Source organism: Ascaphus truei, unplaced genomic scaffold, assembly GCF_040206685.1.
Source record: "Ascaphus truei isolate aAscTru1 unplaced genomic scaffold, aAscTru1.hap1 HAP1_SCAFFOLD_1965, whole genome shotgun sequence".
Lineage (NCBI taxonomy): Eukaryota > Metazoa > Chordata > Amphibia > Anura > Ascaphidae > Ascaphus > Ascaphus truei.
Genome location: NW_027454871.1, coordinates 11793 through 27362, shown reverse-complemented (window position 1 = coordinate 27362; position 15570 = coordinate 11793). Strand labels below are relative to the sequence as shown.

At 43.8% G+C, this 15570-nt stretch overlaps 1 long non-coding RNA gene across 1 annotated transcript; it reads right to left on the bottom strand.

Annotated features, from left to right (window-relative positions):
* Positions 1-3406: 3406 nt before the first annotated feature.
* Positions 3407-15019, bottom strand: LOC142477122 (uncharacterized). Its single transcript, XR_012792183.1, has 6 exons — positions 14900-15019; positions 11154-11273; positions 10070-10167; positions 8393-8503; positions 4971-5080; positions 3407-3599 (listed from the first exon to the last, which is right to left on the bottom strand). It is a non-coding gene; the product is annotated as an uncharacterized LOC142477122 (long non-coding RNA).
* Positions 15020-15570: the final 551 nt, after the last annotated feature.

Genomic DNA, 15570 nt, shown 5'->3' with positions numbered 1-15570 from the left:
CACCATTCAGCACAAAAAGGGTAGTGAAAACAGCAATGCTGATGGACTTTCACGCCAGGACTATCCCTCTGAGACTGAATTCATTAATGGTGCCAGCAGTGCCCCACTCCCCGTCAGGGCCAGTGGGCCACAGGACACGCATTAAGAAGGGGAGGTGTAGAGGGAGAGAGGGGGTGGCCCGGTATTAAAGGGGTTGCACCCCATTTGGCCACCCCTGACCGCACCAGGGAGACAAGGGGTTAACTGGGCTGAGGTCCAGAAATGTGATGTAACCCTTGTTATGACATGTAAATGTATTTTCCCCTGTTCCATTGTAATGTCTGGTTACTCAGTGTTTGCATCACACACACACTAGAATCCATCCGGGAGCACAAGGGTTAATAATTCTTTAATGATTATAGCTCTTTGTGTAAGTTTCCCGCCTTTTCGGGCACCATTTTGCAGGTCCCCATTGGCCGCCATTAGGGCTCAATGCATTTCAATAGGAATTTGTGCTGTTTTCGTCCTGTTTCCTGTAGTGACCAGCAGGTGGCGTCCGAGAGGGAGAGCGGCGGTTTCCCATTGAAAGTCAATGGGCTCATTGACTTCAATGGAGATGCCTCGAGGTAACCTAGTTGGCTGCCGTCCAGACCGCAAAGCGGATACAATGTCCTTCAAAAGAGCTAAAATCACTGGGTCAAGTTCAACGTCAATTAGCGGGGAAATAAACTGTTTTAGGGCACCTAGGGATAAAATTCTTTTTGCCCCTAGTTCCTAAGCGTCCCCCCACTCGACCACCACCGGGTCCCCGAATCCTGGACCCCCGATAAGGGTCGAACCAGATAGAGCGGGTCGCGCCATAGGCTTTGCCGGCGGCGGCAGAAACGGCTCAGAAAAATGACTAAGTGAGAAATGCTGAATTTTAGGAATCCATATCTCCGGTTCCGGAGGGTTCAGCGGATCAGGGTTTGGGGTATCTGTAGCCACTGCTCCGGCATCGCTGCAGAACCATCCTTGACCCGCTTGGACCAACCCGACGGAGTATGGACCCCCTTGAAGTTCGGGACTTTTCCCATAAACTTCAATGGCAGAAAACCCCCATTGACTTCAATGGCGGCGATTTACCATTGAAAGTCTATGGCGGAGCTGCCCGTTGTTTTCAATGGGGATTTAGTGAAAAGCTGAGATTTCTTTTTCAATGGAGATTTTTGTATTAAAATGATTTAATGTGCATTGGTGTAACTTCGGTTTCTTAGGTCGTAGCAAGTCGCTTTTTGGACCATATGGTGTCCCAGTTCTGGCAATGCGAACTGGGAAGTTTGGACCTGCTAAACCTAACGGAACCGGATATTTTAATACGTTTATGTTTTATGCTTAATAGTGTATCTTAAGGTATGGACAAAGACCCAGAAGAGATTCTTTTGGGCCATAAGGTAGCAGATGGCCCTGGTGACGCCGCTATGTCTAGGATTTAAGTGCTGTTCAAAGAGTTTTATCACCCTCACTGTTTATCCGAAGCCCAAACCAGGGCAGGTCTTAAGTGTTCCAGTTAACACCTTTCAACAAAGGTTTTCCTGCCAGAACTCCAAATGGTAGACTGTCTGGCATTCCTGACGTAAATGTGGGGCTTCAGAAATGAGACCCCCAGAGTTCTACTGCGCATGTGCCAACTAGCAGGGGGGCATGGGTCAGAATGCTTTCCCACGTTAGTGAGTGGCTGGAGGTAATTGTAAACCAATCCCCTGTGCTTAAGGTTAAGAATAGAAGGAGAATGGTTTATAAACTGCTGTCCACCCATATATCCTTTGTCTTCGTTTGCTGATATGGTTACCTGATATCACCTGAATGATTTCCTCACTGCTGAAAGAAATGCTACATCATACTTCTCATTCCCCAACCCTTAAGTAAGTGTACTTCTTGTTCGTTACTGTATTATCTGTTGTGTTCACCTATATTCTAAGGAATAAATACAATTTATTATATCTTAAGCCTCGTTCAGTTCAAACCCAATTATTTTTGTGTAATATTAATAAGCCTGTGGAAGCTATCGTCACAAGGAGGTATTATAGTGTGTATTGTGGGGAGAATTAGTGTGTGTGTTGTTTGGGAGTGATATTCGGGAGGATTGTGTGTGCAGAAGGAAGAATGAGTGAGGGGGGAGTAAGGGAGCAGGATTGAATGAGAGGGGGTCATTGAGTGATAGCGGGGAGGGGAGGGAAGAGTGAGGAGAGTGGGTGTAGGAGGGAGCAGTGCAAGAGACCGTCGGGGGCAGAATACATGGTGAGAAGGGAGGCTGCCTAGAAGCATAAAAATCTACTTCACCACTGTTCTGTACTCTCTTCAATACTCTGTGTTACAGATCTCTCTGGCAAGAAATGGGGTCCAATGGCAAAGACTGCTCTAAATAAGATAGTATAAATGAACACAGAGAGAAATTCCAAAGAGTAACCCAAGAAAATACAAGTGAAATCTAATCGTAAGGTAATTAGTCCCATTAAGTGAAATACATAAAGGAATAGTCCATAAAAAAGCACAAAGGAAAAAAATAGGAGTACTTTATTGTGATGTTACATTTCAGAGAATATAAAATTATAGGAAAACAATTCCACTTTGTTCAGAAAACCAGAAAGTCTTGGTCCCAGGTGGACTGAATTTTTATTGCAAATAAGTTCCTTAATACACAAGTAAAGAATATAGTTACTTATTCTATTCTCTACTGTAAGACGTGCCACATTGCCCAATATTTGGGTACAGTGCCCAGATTGTGACCATGCACTACAGAGGTGAGATTCCCCCAACTCCAATTTGCTACACACTCCAAGAGAGATTATTGTGATCAGAGGTGGAATGAGAGGGGTGAGAAGGGTCGCTGCCCAGGGAGTAGCCTGACAGGGGGTACAGAAATCTCTTTTGGTGCATATATTGCGGAGCTGCATTGATTGACTTGTCAATCAGCTCTGCTGCCTATCCCATTGACATCATGATCCGGCACTGTGATCAGCTGCAGCGCTGACCCAGGTGTGTTAGTGCAGCACTTTACAGGGAGGGAACAGAGGTTGTGGATGACAGATGCTGGGGATAGGCCATGAGTACGGGCCAGAGTAAGGTGGAGACTTTCTGTACTCTGCATACAGGACACTGCATGCATGACAGTGTCTGTGTGTGTGTGTGTGTGTGTGTATTCCAAGTGTCAGTGTGCATAAGTAAGTGTGCTCTGTAAGTATGCCTGTGTGGCAGGTATAGGGGGGTGGTTCAGCTGGAGGAACTTATCCAGGCACAAAAGCACATAGATGCCCCAGATTATACCACCCCAAATGCTGATAATATCCTGCTGCACTTTACAGAAGATGATGCAGATGTCAGTGGGTGGTGGGTTCATTAAATCCATCCATCATATCATAGCCACACTGTGCATATGATGTACTGAATCAATCACAGGAAGACATCTCCATGGTAGGGGTAGAAGTTAACAGAATATGTCCAGCACTGTGGTGTGTAGCCCATAAATAATAATTGTGCACATTACAGAACATACTTGCAACTGCAAGATCATTTTGCTGCTTGTAGTGTTTGCTCTTGTCCTGTGCAGTGTTGTCGTAGATCCGTCTCTTCAGTGTTCACTGCAATAAAAGTAAGACATTGCATTAATATTACAGAAGTTTGGGAGCTGAAATCCCACTATGCTGCAGACATTTTCCCTTTGCATAAGATTCTTGTGATTATATCTCAATGATGATCAATAACAACTACATCATAACACAGCCGCTCAATACAAAATATGTATTTGCTATCAATGGTCATGGAGGCCAAACGTCACACAATGTACAGATATACTGCTGCGGCCGAGTTTATTCGAGCATTTGCCCGTTCTTGGCCGCAGCAGTAACCTGGCGCGCGCCGGAGGGTGCCGGGCGCACGCCGAAGCAGCGGAGGAGCGCCCTCCGATCGGGGCTTTCTCCCTTCCGCTGCCGGGTCCGTCGGGTCCCCCGGAACCCCCTGCCGCTGTCCCCCACATCGCGGGACACCAGTGCTCCCTCGGGGAGCCCTGGACGCGCGTGCAGGGGGCGCAGGCACCCGATGACGCGTGACCGTGCATCGGTGATGCGCGGCACGCTGAGGGAGTGCGGCTAGCACGCCGGGGCATCCCCCGGCTTGCGGTGCTAGCCGTGCTTCAATAAAACGTGTCGGTAGTGTAGCAAGGATTATTTCTTCCTCTGGTGCATTATGATGGGATGTGTTGTAAGATTCTGCATTATTAGCATCACTGAATCTTTTGGAAACTGAGTAATATTCTATGTTTTAATGCAATATTATGGATGATCAGCCGGTAAAATAAAGCTTACTGTATCTGTAGCCATGCTCTACCCATGATGTGCTGAATCAATGACTGCAGAGTGATTCAGAGTGGTAAACATGACTGGAACTCATCTCTGAATAGAGGACAGAACAGCAGTGCAGAGTAGGAGGTGAATGTATCTCAAATGGAAGACTTAGTAGCTGTGTGGGGAGTAGACAGTACAGACTGATCAAATAAATAGTTAAAGGAGTATCTTCAACATTACTTGGCTTTGTTATCAACATTGAAGTTTCTCTTGTTTTTTCTGTTCTTTAAATCACTACTACTGATGCCATGTGTAACCTGTACTGAGAGATATACTCTACTGGCCTAGATGAAACCATATGATGCAAACAGGATTCATCCCACTCCAGATTCATATGATTGCACCACTTCAACCTTTAATAAAACACATAGAACTACAGCAGTGCGCTACTGCACATGTTCTTGTTATGAATGGTAGTAGATGTGGTCCTTGGGTCAATACTTCATACAGCAGCCACACTCTACTCATGATGTATTGAATCAACAAAAACCTGCATGGTACAGATCACAGGAAGGGTAGAGTAGAGGGGAATATGTCCAATGCGAAACCCTTAGCAGCTGGATTGTGTGGAGTCAACAAAACGACAAATACTAAATGAGAAATATACACATTGCTTATCTGTCTCTGTGTAGTCATTTTCCTCCTCTTCAACTGTCTTTCAAAATTTCTCTTCTGACAGAAAAGAAACACATGGCTTCAATATTCACTGTTCTTCCCTCCTGAAATAAAAGTTAAGCATTGCATGGTTATGATCATACATACAATGAACCTTGCGCCAAACCATGTGATCCAAAGTAAATCCACCTCCCTCCCATAGCTGTGTTCCTTCTAGAGCTTCTACCACACAAGTCATTAATGTTCGTGACACTGTACTGCAGTCACAGTCTGCACACAAAGTACTGAATCAATTACATCACACTGAAAAGGCAGTCTACATGATGCAATAGTTAACCATAATAACTCTGTCATGCAAATGACAGGAAAACCTATATGTATATCATTAGGGGAGAGGGGAAAAATAATTAAAAAATAAGTGCGAAAAATAAAAACAGATTATAGGAAAGTAAATCCTTGCCCTGGGAACTTTACAATCTAATAGAAATGTTAGAAGACTTAAAGAGAGGCAGCAGTTGGGGGAAGAAGTGCAGTAGATGACAATGCTTGTCCTTAATGGTGGGTACAATTAGTAGAAAGCACATCTTGGGAACAATAGTTGTTAGCAGTGACTGTGGGTGTGGGACAGTAGCCACGAGTCAAAGTTTTTTAAATGCTTGATTTAAGTCGTGAATTTTAAGATTGGTCTTACATGTGGGTGGAAGAGGTTATGTTGGCATATACTGAGTGTGAGGAAGTTTCACATGTACGGTGCAGTGATGGAAAATGGTTTCAGGCAAGTGAGAGAACAGTAGAGGTGAAAGAAGTTTACAGGAGACAGTTATGGTTATAGTGCAAGAGACAAGCAAGGGCATAACGAGAGATCAAAGATGATATGCAAGAAGGAGCAGATTAATGGAGAGCCTTAACAAAAAGGTAAGGAGGAGAACTTTGTAGGTGATACAAAAACTTGATGGGATGCCAGGACAGGGATTTAAGGAGATGAGCAGAGACTGTTGTGGGAGAAAGTGAGATAATTCAAGCAGCAGAGTTTTGCATAGGAGAAAGTTGTGAAGCATGGAGGCCTGTTAGTAGTATGTTAAAATAACCTATAGGATAACAGTATACATTGGAGTTTTAGCAGTAGGTTGAGAGGGGAAAGGGAAGATCTTGGCAATATTACAGAGAAAGAGGCAACACATTTTACCCATAGCCGTGCATGTGAATGGAGATGGAATTGAAGAGCCAAATGTTACTCCTATGCAACATGTTTGATGACAAGATAGATGGTAGTACTGTTTACTGTGATGGAGAAAGGGGATAATATGAGCCCAGTGTTAGACATTAAGTTTAAGGCAGTGGAGTGCCATCCATGAGCATATAGCCAGGAGACAACCCAAGAGTAGGGACTGGATTGCAGGAGTGAGAACAGGGGTGGATAGATTTGTGTGTGTATCATCCGCATAGAGATTATATCTAAGGCCAAAAGCATTGATGAAGTCACCAAATGATAGTATGTAGAGAGAAAGAGAGATCTCAGAACAGAGCCCTGATGTATACCCACAGACAGATCAATAGAAGACGAAGACATGTTAGCAACAGAGATGGAGAATGTGTGACAGGAAAGTTATGATGAAAACCAGGATAGAACTTTGTTACTGATACCAAGAGAGAGTTTAGAATATGAAGGAGGAGAGTGATTGAGAGCATCAAACGCAGCCGATAGATCAAGTAGGATTAGTAGGGAAAAACCTTGGGAATTAGCTTTAAGCACAGTCTGTAGAACGTGCTGTACGAAAGGCAGGTTGTAAAGGATCCAGGAGGGCATGTGATTTAAGAATGTTGACACTAGCAATTAGAAGGCAAACAGCATGAGGGATACAGAGCGGTAGTTAGTAAGGCACATAGGGTGTAGTTTGTTTCTGACAAAAGGGTGACCGCTACAGGCTTAAAGTAAGAGGGCAAAAATCCAGAGAATAGGGAGAAATTGAAGATGTGGGTGAGAGTGGGGACTAAGAGATGCAGTAAGGTGTGAGGGGATACGATCTAGAGGGCATGTGGTAGAGGGAGAATAGAAGATGATTAGCTTCCAGCTCTGTAAGAGAAGAAAAGGAGTCAAGTGCAGAAGGAGATTTGGGAAGAAGGAGAGAAGGGGGAAGGGACAGAAGGAATCTCCTTTTGGGTGGCATCCACCTTGCCTCTGAAGTAGTCAAATGCTTGAGGAGAAGTGAAGGAAGGATGGCAAGTGGGAGGAGAAGGTCAGTGGAGGGAGTCAAATACAGAGAAAAAAAACAGCGTAAATTAAATTTGAGTGTTGATGAGTGTGGAAAAAAGTAGTGTATTTAGCCCTAGAGAGCAGCTTTATACAGGACAGGAGACATTTTTACTGTAGAAAAATCAAACAAAGTGTGAGATTTCCTCCGTAGGTATTAAGAACAGCGAGTGGAAGTGTGATGAGTGTGTTTGGGAATTTAGCCAAAGGTGTGGGTTAGAGGGATGAGTGTGTCAGAGCCTATAGGGGGCATATAGATAGGAGGATAGCATTGTAAGAGTTAATAAGATTGTTAGTTTAAGCAGAAAGAAAGAGAGAGAAGAGAGAAGAGAGGTTAGAGTAGATGTCAGAGGAGAGTTTAATTAAGCAGAGGCAAATCAGTGGGACAGGTAAGATGCGGTGAGGGGAATGACTGATTGTGACTGATGAGAGCAGAAGAGGTTATGTACAACTAGAGCCTTGTTAGTAAGAGTGGACATTCCAGAGGGCACAGGAGAAGGGAAGAGAAAAGTAAGGAAAGGAATGTGGATTACATTAGATAGGTTAACACTCTTAGTAGGGAGGCCTGATGTGTATATGAGCCGGTCCAAGATTATAAGAGATATCCCCCAACATCAGCGAGCATAGAAGGAGACACAGAGATAGGTGTAGAGAGAGACAGAGATAGGGATATGTAGAGAGAGAAGGGCGTCAAGAGAATGAGACAGATAGGCGTAGAGAGAGGAGACATAGAGAGAGGGGGCTTTGAGAGGGGGGCGTAGAGAATGAGGGAAGGTGGAAGAGAATAGGATGTGCAGGAGTGCATTTCATTGAGCAGTGCAGAAATAGCTGCAATAGAGGTCTGTACAAATGGTGCTTTGTGTAGACACATGCAAAGGTAGGGGAAGGAAAGTGTATAGAACATGTGGATAAAAGCAGGAGTGTGGAAGTTAGAGAAATTAGAAAAGTTTTACAGAGGAGTGAGGAAACAGTAAACAGAAAGAACAAGAGAGAGGTTACATTGGGATGACGTGCTGTGGTAGAGAGAAATGCTAGGAGAGAGCCTCCAGATATTAGAGGACATGAATTGAGAGAGCAAATGTATAAATCAAAACCGGAGGGGGAGGTATAGCACGAAAGCTTGCACAGCAGTTGATGAAGATTATAGTCTTAAAGTTGCGTGTACCTGTCAGGGCACTCAAGAAGGTCAATGCTCACAAGTGCAGAGTTCATGAAGAAATGCTGAATCTAGTCCCCCTCCAATTTAATTTTAATATAACTTTTTCATTCTTCATTACTGCAAAAAGCAAACAAAACAAAACCACATTGCATTACTATTTTCAAAATGGATTGAATGACATATTCAACAGTAACTGTGTGATGCCAATATTGCCTTCTCACTCGTAGGCCAGTACGGTCAGGTACCCAGTACTGATAAAACAATAAGTGCCCGTACTAAGTACCAATATGAATTATAAGGAAATGTAAAATCTCCAGGTCTCTCTCCATCTCTGCAACAGATATATGGATAAGCCCATATTAAGGCATCACGTGACCGGAGCCGTCACTGACTGGGTATACGCAAAGATGCAGGGAGATGCAAAGAAAGGGAGGGAGAGAGACAGGGAGAAGATGGGAAACGGAGGGAGGCACGGATGGCAGGCCTCTCTCTTTCACTGGTGCATGCAAGGAGCTGGTCCCAACATCCACAAAGTGTGTGTGTATTATTGGTTGTGTTTTATGGCGGTAGGAGGATAGTGTGTATATTGTGTGTGTGTGGGAGTATTATATTGTGTGTAGGGTATTATAGTGTGTATATTATGTTGAGGTGCAGAGGAGAGTGTTAGATTGGGTATCTTGTGTTAGGGGGTATTGTGTATATTGTGTTTAAGACTATAATATTATTGGGGAGATTATTATTGAGGAGGTATTAAAGTGTGTATTGTGGGGAGTATTAGTGTATGTATTATTTGTGGGTGACAGATGCTGTGGGTAGGCCAAGAGTACGGGCCAGACTAAGGTGGAGACTTTCTGTACTCTGCATACAGGACTCTACATGCACTGCAGAGGTGAAATTCCCCCAACTCCAATTTGCTACGCTCTCCAAGAGAGAATATTGTGATCAGAGGTGGAAGATGAGCAGGGTCACTGCCCAGGGAGTAGCCTGTCAGGGGGCATGGAAATCTCTTTTGGTGCGTATGTTGCCACGTGGCATTGATTGACCGGTCAATTAGCACTGCTTCCTATCACAGTGACATGATCCGGTGCTGTGATCGGTTGCAGCGCTGACCAAGGTGTGTTAGTGCAGCAATTTACAGGGAGGGAACAGAGGTTGTGGGTGACAGATGCTGGGGGTAGGCCAAGAGTACGGGCCAGAGCAAGGTGGAGATATTCTGTACTCTGCATGCCCATCCTGCATGCCCAGGACTCTGCATGCATGCCAGTGGCTGTGGGGTGTGTGTGTGTAGGTATGCCAAGTGTCAGTGTGCATAAGTAAGTGTGCTGTGTGTGTAAGTAAGTTTGCCTGTGTGGCAGGAGGTGTAGGGGGGTGGGGGGCGGGGGGCGGTTCAGCTGGAGGACTTTACCCAGCACAAAAGCACATAGATGCCTCTGATTATATCACCCCAAATGCTGATAATATCCTGTTGTAGATGCACTTTACAGAAGATGATACAGATGTCATCAGTGTTTGGTGGGTTCATTAAATCAATCCATCATATAATAGCCACACTATGCATATGATGTACTGAATCAGTAACACCAATCACAGGAAGACATCTCCATGGTAGGGGTAGTGTTGAAGTTAACAAAATATGTCCAGCACTGTGGTGTGGAGCCCATACATAATAATTGTGCACATTACCAGAACAACATATTGTCAACTGCATGATCATTTTGCTGCTTGTAGTGTATACTCTTGTCCTGTGCAGTGTTGTAGTAGATCCGTCTCTTCGGTGTTCACTGCAATAAAAGTAAGACATTGCATTAATATTACAGAAGTTTGGGGGCTGAAATCCCACTATGCTAATGACAGTTTCCCTTTGCATAAGATTCTTGTGATTATATCTCAATGATGATCAATAACAACTACATCATAACACAGCTGCTCTATACAGAATATGTATTTGCCATCAATGGTCATGGAGGCAATATGTCACACAATGTACATATATAGCAAGGATTATTTCTTCCTCTGGTGTATTATGATGGGAGGGTGAGATTCTGCATTATCAGCATCAGTAAATCTGTAGGAAACTGAGTGATATTCTATTTTTTAATGCAATATTAGGGTAAAATAAAGCTTGCTGTATCTATAGCCATGCTCTACCCATGATGTGCTGAATCAATGACTGCAGAGCGATTTAGAGTGGTAAACATGACTTGAACTCATCTCTGAATAGAGGGTAGCACAGTAGTGCAGAGTAGAAGGTGAATGTATCTCAAATGGAAACCCTTAGCAGCTGTGTGGGGAGTAGACAGTACAGACTGACCAAGTAAATAGTAAAAAGTAGTAACTTCAACATTACTTGGTTTTGTTCTCCACTCCTGTTTTTCTGTTCTTTAAATCACTAATACTGATGCCATATGTAACCTGTACTGAGAGTTATATACTCTACTGGCCTAGATCAAATTAAATGATGCAAACAGGATCCCTCCCACTCAAGATTCATATGATTGCACCACCTCAACCTTTCATAGCAATAACATAGAACTGCAGCAGTGCGCTACTGCACATGTTCTTGTTATGAATGGTAGTAGATGTGGTCCTTGGGTCAGTACTTCATACTGTAGCCACACTCTATTCATGATGTATTGAATCAACAAAAATCTGCATGGTACAGATCACAGGAAGGGGTGGAGTAGAGGTGAATATGTCCAATGCGAAACCCTTAGCAGCCGGATTTTTTGGAGTCAATAAAACGACAAATACTAAATGAGAAATATACACATTGCTTATCTGTCTCTGTGTAGTCATTTTCCTCCTCTTCAACTGTCCTTCAATTTTCTATTTTGCAAGAAAATGAACACATGGCTTCAATATTCACTTCTGTTCTGCAGTCTTTCCTCTTGAAATAAAAAAGTTAAGCATTGCATTATTATTATTATAATTATTATTGACGATACATACAATGAACCTTGCTCCAAACCATGTGATACAAAGCAAATCCACCTCCCTCCCACAGCTGTGCTCCTTCTAGAGCTTCTACCACACAAGTTATTCATGTCAGTGAAACTGTACTGCAGTCCCGGTCTGCACACAATCTACTGAATCAATGACATCACACTGTGTCACACAATGTCATGCTAACGACAGGAAACAATCTTTGTATATATCTTTGTATATATAATAATAATAATAATAATAATAATAAAAAAAATAAGACAGGACAGACACTCCTACATTGCAATCAATAGAAAATAACTGGGACAGGCACTTCAAGGATGCATACGGTCCCGGATAAACTGTAGCTACCTATACACGTGTGCCTTGTCTCTAGACTCTGCATATATCTCTATTTATATACCACCCATTGTGTACTCAGCGCTTTACAAGAGAGACCAAAAAGTACAGGAAATTATTATACAATAAGTTCAACAAACAAAAACAGACAATAGGAAAGTAAATCCCTGTCCTGGGTAGTTTACAATCTAAGAGAAATGTAAGGAGACTTACAGAGAGACAACAGGTGGGGGAACAAGTGCAGTAGATGACAATGCTTGTCCTTAATGGTGGGTACTTGTAGTATAAAGCACTTCTTGGGAACAATAGTTAGTGACTGAATGAGTGACAGTAGCAACGAGTAAAAGCTATTGAAATGCTTCATTTAAGTTGTGAATTTTAAGGTTGATCTTAAATGTGGGTGGAAGAGGGTATGTTGGCATATACTGAGTGTGTGTGAGTTTCACAGGTAAATTGATGGGAAAGGGTTTCAGGCAAGAGAGCGAGTGCGCAGTAGAGGTGTAAGAAGTATAATGGAGACAGCTATTAGTAGAGCTTAGGAGACGAGGAAGGGCATAACGAGACCAAAGATGATATGTAGGAAGGAGCAGATGAATAGAGAATAGTGTTGGACTGGGTCCTCAACTATAAAAAAATGGGTAACGGGTACCCGGCCAAAATGAAAGGTTCTACCCGGTCGGGTACACGGTTTGGCACTTACCTTCCGGGTGGCGGTGACATCTAGGATCAGCAGCAGTCCTGTGACGGTGGCAGCATCTGTGGTGTCTTCAGCCGGCGGGGGAGCTGCAGGCTCACAGACACAGCTTACCTGCTTCGGTGCTGTGGAAGTGATTCCTGCAGCTCCCCCCGCCAGGTGAAGACACCTCTGATGCTGCCAACATCAGAGGACTGCTGCTGCTGATCCTAGATGTCTTAGGAAAGGTAAGTATAAAAGATTATTTCCAGCTGCCCTGACATTACCCGACGCCGGGTATTACCCGGCCAAGTCCACTTCTCAGTGGCCGGTTTCGAGTAATGTCCGGGTAGCTGGAAATGTGTCGGGTAACGCCGGGTACTCGGTACACCACTAATAGAGAACCTTAACAAAAAGGTAAGGAGGAGAACTTTGTAGGTGATCTGAAACTTGATGGGAAGCAAGGAGAGGGATTTAAGGAGGAGGAGGAGATGAGCAGATACTGTTGTGGGAGAAAGGGAAATTATTCAAGCAGCAGAGTTTTGGATAGATTGCAAATGAGAAAGTTGTGAAGCAGGGAGCCCTGTTAGCAGTATGTTAACCCATACGATAAGGGCATGCATTGGCGTTTTAGCAGTAGATTGACAGAGAAAAGGGCAAATCTTGGAAATATTACAGAGAAAGAATCGACAAACTTTAGCCAGTGTCGTGAATGAAGATGGAAAGGGAAGAGTCAAATGTTACTCCTAGGCAATGTGCTTTCATGACAGGATGATGGTAGTACTGTTTACTGCGATGGAGAAAGGTGATATTAGGCCAGATTTAGGGGGAAATATGAGGAGCTCAGTTTTAGACATTAGGTTTAAGGCAGAAGAGTGTCATCCATGGAGGATATAGCCAGGAGGCGACCCGAAACTAGGAACTAAATTGCAGGAGTGACGGTAGGGTGGATAGGTGTGTGTATCATCTGCATAGAGATGATATCAAGGGCCAAAATAGTTGATAAGGTCAACTAGTGATAGTATGTAGTGAGAGAGGTCCCAGAACAGAGTCCTGAGGTATACCAACAGACAAAACAACAGGAGACAAAGACACGTTAGCAACAGAGATGGAGAATGTGTGATGGAGAAGTATGATGAAAACCAGGATATAAGTTTGCTGCGGATACGAAGAAAGAGTTTAGAATATGAATGAGAAGAGTGATTGACAGTATCAAAAGCAGAAGAGAGATCAAGCAGGATTAGTAAGTAAAATGGACCTTGGGAATTTTCTTTATGTACATAATTGGTTACATTGGGAAAGGCAGATTGTGAAGGGCCCAGAGGAGCATGTGATTTAAGAATGTTGATCAAACGGGAGATCACAAGACGTTCTAGCAATTAGGAGGCAAATGGTAGGACGGATACAGGGCGATAGTTAGAAATTCACACAAGGTCAAGGTTATTTTTGAGAATAGGGGTGACCACTGCATGCTTAAAAGGAAGAGTTGAAAGAGCCAAAGGATATGGAGGAATTGAAGATGTGGGTGAGAGTGAGAATATAGGATTGAGAGGGCATGTGGTAGAGGGAGAAGAGAAGATCAGGTTCCAGCTTTGTGACAGGAGAAAAGGAGTCAAGAGTGCAATGAGATCTAGATAGAAAAAGAGAGAGGGGGAAGGGAGAGAACGAATCTACTTGTGGATGGCATCCACCTTGCCTCAAGTGAGCAAAGGCTTGAGGAGAAATAAAGGATGGATGTTAAGTGGGAGGAGAAAGTCAGTGGTGGGACTCAAATACATAGAAGACAGTGTGAATGAAATTGGAGTGTTGATGAGTGAGGAAAAAGTAGTGTTTGACCTTAAAAAAAGGAGCAGAGTTTTACAGAACAGGACAAAGGTTTAGTGTAGAAAATCAGACTGTGAGATTTCCTCCATAGGTGTTAAGAGCAGCAGTGTGATGTGATGAAGTGTGATGAGAGCGTGCTTGTGAATTAAACCAATGCATGGGTTAGGCTGCGTCTATAGTAAGCACGCAACAGATGGCAAAGTTAGCGCATGCCTGTCGCTCCAGCAATCCCTGCACTGAGGTCCGAGGCGACGGGGAGGCCCTGCATCGCTCGCACGCACTGTGGACAACCAAGCGTGTGCCCATGATAATCACGGCCTTAGAGGGATGAGTGTGTCAGAGCCTAGAAGGGGCATATAGATGATGGAGGAGGAGGGAGGAGGAGATGATAGCATTGTAAGAGTTAACAAGATAGCTAGTTTAAGAAGAAAGTGAGGAGAGGTTAGAGATAAGGGTAGATGTCAGAGGAGAGAGTTCAATTAAGCTGAGGTATCGAGTAGGACAGGGGTGAGGGGAATGAGAAGTGGTGGATGATGAGAGCAGAAGAGGTCATGTACAAATAGACCATGTTAGTCGTAGAGCAGACATTCCAGAGGGCACGTGAGAAGGGAAGAGTAAAGTGAGACAAGGAATGTGGATTACATTAGATGGGTTAATACGCTTAGCAGGGAGGTGGAGAGAGAGGCAAGAGGCAGAGGGTGGTGTAGGGGTAGAGGAAGAGATGTTGCATGTACCTTGTCAGAACATTAAAGAACGTCAATTCACACTGGTGCAGAGTTGATGATGAAATGCTGAATCCAGTTCACGTCCAATTCAATTTTAACAGAACTTTTTCATTCTTCATTACTGCAAAAAAAAATTAAAAAACAATGCATTACTATTTTCAAAATGGATTGAATTCCCCCACCAATGACTATGTGTTACCAATATATCCCTCTCAGTCCCACTGCAGCACATACTGTACCAGTGTGAAAGTAAGAAGGTACACAGTACCGGTAAAACAATACGTGCCGGTACTATGCACCATATGAATTATAAGGGGATGTAAATCTCCCAGTCTCTCTCCATATCCGCAACAGAGCGGGCTCCGGTCAGTGGCATGGATGCCCATATATGGGTATGCTCATATTTGGGCATCCCATGTCACTGACCGGAGCCGGCTCTGAGTATAGGGATATATGCGGAGACGCACAGGTGCAAGGAAATGGGAGGAGGCACGGTGAGAAACAGGGAGAGACCACAGGAAGATAGAGGGCAACAACTTCCACAAGGTACTTGTATGGGTATAATTGTTTGTATTTTGTGCAGAGGGGGTAATTTCAGATAAAATACAATTCTCCACCCTCTACGAAACAATTCCACTTTGTTCAGTAAGCCAGAAAGTCTTGGTCCCATGTGGACTGAA